At 45.4% G+C, this 6,000-nt stretch overlaps 1 protein-coding gene across 3 annotated transcripts in view; it reads right to left on the minus strand.

Annotated features, from left to right (window-relative positions):
- ACSL4 (acyl-CoA synthetase long chain family member 4) overlaps positions 1 to 4,863 on the minus strand; it is an 82,645-nt gene extending 77,782 nt beyond the window's left edge. Inside the window, exon 1 of one of the 3 annotated variants that reach the window (XM_035007088.1) lies at positions 4,700 to 4,863. The gene's annotated coding sequence lies outside the window, so the exon portion shown is untranslated. The remainder of the gene's footprint in view (positions 1 to 4,699) is intronic. The other 2 variants (XM_035007078.1, XM_035007098.1) reach the window with 2 other exon arrangements.
- Positions 4,864 to 6,000: the final 1,137 nt, after the last annotated feature.

A 6,000-nucleotide genomic window follows, 5' to 3' on the forward strand; every position in this document is an offset into this window, starting at 1 on the left:
ATAAATGAATGGATGTGACTGCGTTCCAAGAGAAGTTTATTTACAAAAACAGGCGGTGGGCAGGATTTGAACACCAGCAGTATTTTGCCAGCCCTTGCCTTACACCAGTGATTGATCTTTATTCAATAGGAACCCGCTACCCTAGCCGTACACTTATTTGAGCAAATATGGTGACACTGAAGGGACAAGTAATAATTTCAGTACCATCTTATAGAAATGAATACTCTCAAAATTATTCACTAACCTCTTCCTGTAAGTTCTTCTCATAAAAGAAACACATCCATTGTTCAAAAAATAATTTTTAAAGAAAATGAAGATGAACACTAAGTAACTCCTCTAAAACAAAAATACAGCCTAGATGTACAAATTCAACAGTCTTTTATTCCTTATTCTGGTAATCAACACTGAGTTGATTACTACTACTAAATACACCGTCAATAGTCATGACCTCACTACTCGAAACACAGAAGGAAACTTCAAATGAGAACACAGATTTGTTCTTTGGATCACTTACCAAAAAGCTTGATTAAAAAACAAAAAAACTATACAGTTTTGCCAAAACAGTTTTGATTTAGAAAGTGAAACCAAAAATCTCCTTGGCACATCGTATCTACTTAATTTTAAAATATTAATTTTAACACTTCACAGCCCGGTAAGGCAGAAATTATATTTGCAAGGCACAAAAGATGGCAGCCATTTTAATATAGCAAGAGCACGTGTGAGTATGTATTCACACTCTAAGCCATCAAGACCACTTGTTCACGGAACACATTTGAGCTCTAGGATCACTGAAATGAAAAAATGTTCCACTGCTTACAGAAATACTGAATGTTATACAGAACAGCAAGGAATAAAATAACAAAGGCACAGAAGACCCCTTGACACCAAAGGCACCATCCATAAAAGGAAAAATTGATAAACTGGACCTCATCAAAATTAAAGACTTTTGTTCTTTGAAACTCCCTCTGAAGAGGATGAAAAGACAAGCTACAGACTGGGAGAATATATTTGCAAACCACGTACCTAACAAAGGACTAGTATTTAGAATATATAAGGAACTCTCAGAACTCGACAGTACCAAAAAAAAAAAAATCTAACAAGAAAATGGACAAAATACATGAACATACATTTCACCAAAGAGGATACAGAGATGGCAAATCAGCACATGAAAAGATGTTCAACATCATTAGCCACTGAGGAAATGCAAATTAAAACTGTGACAAGATATCACTAGACACCAATCAGAAAGGCTAAAACAGAAGATAATAAGAACGGCAAATGTTGCAAAGATGAAGAGCCTTCATACACTGCTGGCGAGAACGCAAAATGGTACAGCCACTCTGGAGAACAGTTTGGCAGTTGCTTTTAAAATGAAACATGCAACTACCTTACCACCAGCAACGGCACTCTTGGGCCTCTACCCCAGAGAAATGGAAATTTGTGTTCACAAAAAAAACAGTACACAATCGTTCATAGAAGCTTTATTTATAATTGGTTCAGAACAAAAACCAGGAAACAACCAGATGTCCTTCAATCGGTGAACGGTGACACAAACTGGGGCATATCCACACCATGGAATACGACACAGCAAAGGGGCATGTCTACACCACCAAATATGACTCAGCAATGAAAAGGAACTAACTGGATACAAGATAGACTCCCTACAAGAATCTCCAGGGAACCACCCTGAATGGAGGGGGGAAAAAAAGCCCATCTCCAAAAGTTACATACTGTATGATTCCATTTATATAGCATTCTTGAAATGATGAAATTATAGGCATGGAAAACAGATTAGTGGCTGCCAGGGATCAGCGAGGGAGGGAGATAGCTGTGGCTATAAAAGGGCAACACCAGGGATCCTGGTGGTGATGCAACTGTATCTTTACCCTGGAGGTGGTTACATGCATTTACCCATGTGATAACACTGCACAGAACTAAATACACACAGGCAAATGAATGCATGGATAACTGGTGATCTCTGAATCAGGTGAATGAATTGTATCTATCTCAATTTCTTTGTTGTGGTATTATACTACAGCTAGGCAGATATTACCACTGGGGAAAATTAGATAAAGGGTATTGTTTCTTAGAACTGTATGAGAATCTACAGCTACCTCAAAATGAACGGTTAATAGACAAAGAATGAAAAAGAGTATAGAACACCAGCCAGTGATAGGAGTGGAAAAATAAAGCTTTTATTTTTGCTACCGTCTCAGGAATTGAAAGTCAAGGAAGGGAGAGAAAAGGAATGCCAGGAAGAGAAGCTACAGGCTACAATTAATACAATCATCTCCTCCTCCCCTATGGAGCTGTGAGGTCCGCAGGATTTTGTTTATGTCCCTGATCTGAATGCTGTTGTTGCTGTTAATAAAAATAAACTGTATATACATCTATCTCTTCACAACCCTCCCATAACCATCCCAAACTATAAAGTCATAAAGATGGTCTTCTTAACCATCATATCCTGGTGGCCTGGCACAAAATAAGTGACAGCTGAAAGAACGAGATAAGCTCAATGAGTGATAAATGAATGAATGAGATGCCAGCATAGTCTTTAAAGTTCCTAGTCAGTTACAGTTACAGGGCAGTAGGAAGTATGTACACACTCACTTTCAAACTTCTAAAACCCACGAACATTTTTTTAAAGAGTGTGGTATGCACACATTTCACTTGCAAGCAGAAGTTAACAATACCCAACTTTTGTAAAATGCTTCCCAATTTATAGACTTCCACATATAGTCTCCACTCATTTGATAAGGATGAGTTAAGAATTATGCACACATACACTGGAACAAGCATATGCAGATCTTTGAAAAAGAACATTCTAGACAACTGGTATAACTAAGAACCTACAGCACAGCGTTAATGCAACTTACGTCATATAATCACATATACAGATTCATTATATATATTTTTTTTTTCAGTAGAAGAACAAAGAATTCAAATTAGGGGGCTTATGGCTCACTCTGCCAATCATCACAGCACTTTTACAGATGCAAAAATGAAGAGAGGCTAAGTGAGTTGTTCAGGGTTATACAATTAGCTAGAGCTGGATCCAGAGCCTCTCCAGAGCCCCAATTCATTTCTCCTCTTACTGAATTGAGCAAGACTCTCCTTTCTCCTCCACCCACCCCACCCCTACCTGAAACACAAACAAAAATGTTCATCTGAATCACTTATTTTTTTAATAGGGTTTTCAGGGGAAAAGCTTTTAATTGTTGCATTACACCTTCCCACAGATTTCTTAAGTGTCACATTACTTCCCATATCAGAACAAAATGGTACTTTATCCTATGGTGCATATACACTAACGGTCTACTGTTTCGTCCTCCACCTAAATGGTGGCGAGGCTGTTAATTCTAACAGGAGTCTTACATGTCTTACACTTTATGGCTCCAAGTGAAAAAGAGAGCTACTTTACAATTCAAGGAAGAGGCCTTATGCCATAAAAAGCTTGACTGACATGCTCGTTGACGGTACTGTAATTGAATCGCCACTTGCACACAGCCTTATGTATCAAGAACAGTTACAACTATTACAGGCAAAATCCAAGAAAAACTGAAGGGACAAGCAACTACCGGGAAATGGGGCTTTAATTAGGTTAAATCTCCATCACGCAGCACTATGGAACTAAGCATGAATTTAGAAGTCCTAGAATCAAAACACTAGAGGAACCTTATTTGTGCTCTAGTCCAACATCCTCATTTTTGTACATGAACTGAGGCGTCAATTGAGCCATTAACCAATAAAGCAGACTGCTTATTACTCTGTCAAAGGGATTCATTTTTCAAATGCTATTTTGCCCTTATTCTGCATCTCACCGTCATTTCTTGGAGCAATGACAGATTATTTTGAAGGTGAGACACTAGAGCAAAATTCATTTCAAGAGGGTGGAAAAATGCCTTTGAAGGAGGAGATGCTGGAGTGCAGAGGAGAAATGACGTCCTATTTAAAATATGTAACCCCTTGATGGGGGTTAGGCAATGAATCATATTCTCCTCGATTTTTCTACGTGCTATAGACATCGGCCCCAATTATTTCTGTAGGGTACGCAACTGAGAGGAAGAGGAAGTGAATAAAGCTAATGCTAAATATACAGCATTCGTGAGGACAGGGATGTAGATAGAAAGAAGAGGAAAAAATACGAGCATGCTTCTGCTAGAATTCAGTCGTTTTCTAACATACCTAAAGATACGGAAGCTAAAAGGATAGCGGAAGCCAGGGCATCCCTCAAATCCAAAGGGCGGTTGCTGCCAGGGCCAGAGAGATCCCCTAGCCCTCGGAGCCAGACCGACCCGGAGGGGACAAGATGGTGTTGAGGTCTAGGGGCGCCCTAAAGGTCGTCTGGAGGTCTGGCGAGCACTTGAGGTGCTTCTTCGGAAAGGGTCACGGCAAAGCACAGGAGCCCGGTCGGGAGGATGCTTCTGGCCCTCGCGGGGTGGGGGGCGGTGGGCCGCAGGAAGAGAGGCAAGCCCGGCTTCAGCGGAGAAGATGCAGAGACCCCGGGAACCTTCCCGGCCCCCCGGCGGGGCGGGGGGGGCAGGCGGGCGGGTAGCTGGGCCGGGCTCCAGGAGAAAGGGAGCCCATTCCGGGAACTGGGACGTCCCCTCCACCTCCGCGGGGCTCAGGTGTAGGACGGCGGGGCCGCCCGGAACTCGGGCGCCGACTCCGGCAGGGGTCAGCAGCTGGGGCTACTCACCGGAGACGCGGCCCACGGTGTCTTCGCAGCCTGCCGGCGCCTGGCAGTCGGGAAGCCCGCGGAAGAGCCGCGTGCCCGCTAGCACTGGGGCGAGGAGGGGCGCGCCGCGGAGGCCGGAGAAAAAGCCGCAGCGACGCGCGCGCACCCGGACGGCCGGCGGAGGCGGGACGAGGCGCGGCGCGGCGCGGCGCGAGCCCGGAATAGACGCACCCGGAGGGGCGGGCGGAGCGGGGGCGCGCGGTGGTGTGGCTGAGCCGGCCGAATCGCGGGCGGCCGACGTCTCGGCCCACCCACGCTCACGCCTCCGCTCGCCCCGGACGTCAGCCGCGGAGGCGGGGCCCAGCGGGCTTCGCCGGGCGAAGGAGGGGCGCGGCGGGCGAGCCAAGTCGCCTAACGGCTCCTCGCGGCCTCGCCGCAGCCTCTCGCTCCGGCTTCTGAGCCGCTGGGTGGGCGGGCCGGCCGGTCACCTTATCGAGTGTGTTTTCGGAAGGGCCTACCGCCTATCTGATTTCAGAGAGGTTTGGAGCGCTCCCACGCCCGCACCTGTGCTCGCTTCCTAGGACTCGGGCCCGAGAGGAAAGTTCCCCTCGGGTCATCTTCCAGCTGCCCTTTAGAGATACTCATCTTTGGACTTCTACTCTTTCATCAGACGGAGATCCTATTCTTTGATTAAAGGCATCCTGCTCCTCCAAGCCTGAGCTACTGCCCCCGGTTCCTCTTACCTCGCATCTCACTGCGTTAAGACCCCCGGCTCCCTCCCGTTCGTGAAATATCACAAGGATGCAGGGGGGGGGGGCGGGGTTCACTTGATGCCTTTCCTTTCCACCGTGGGGTCGTGGCCAGAGAGCCCACAACTGATGAGGAGTCCTTGCAGCATTGTGACGTTTCACTGGCAACAATCGTAGCTTAGGAACCAGCCCTACAAAGACCAGTCCCAAGAGATTCAAGAAATTGCTGTTTAAAGTAAGATTCTGGTGAACTGTCTCAGCACTGCAAAAGGGACAGACCATAATTGTAAATGAGCCACGACAAGCTGCCGAGAATGTATCACCAGAAGAAGTAAAGCACCAATATTCTTCCAACTTCCCTGATGAGTAATGGAGGACTAGCTTCCTCTTCCTGCTAGTAGTGGACATTTCATTTCTCTTGATGTTTTCCATCTTCCCATAGAATTACACGTGTGTGTGTGTCACCCCTTCAGATTACAGAGTAGAGTCGTTCTTAAGCTTTAGTATGCATCCAAATCATCTCGGGTGCTTGTTAAAATATGACTACATCAAAAACTAATGATGTAATGAATG

The sequence above is a fragment of the Mirounga leonina genome, unplaced genomic scaffold (assembly GCF_011800145.1).
Source record: "Mirounga leonina isolate KUSES-001 unplaced genomic scaffold, KU_Mleo_1.0 Mir_101664, whole genome shotgun sequence".
In the NCBI taxonomy this organism is placed as follows: Eukaryota; Metazoa; Chordata; class Mammalia; order Carnivora; family Phocidae; genus Mirounga; species Mirounga leonina.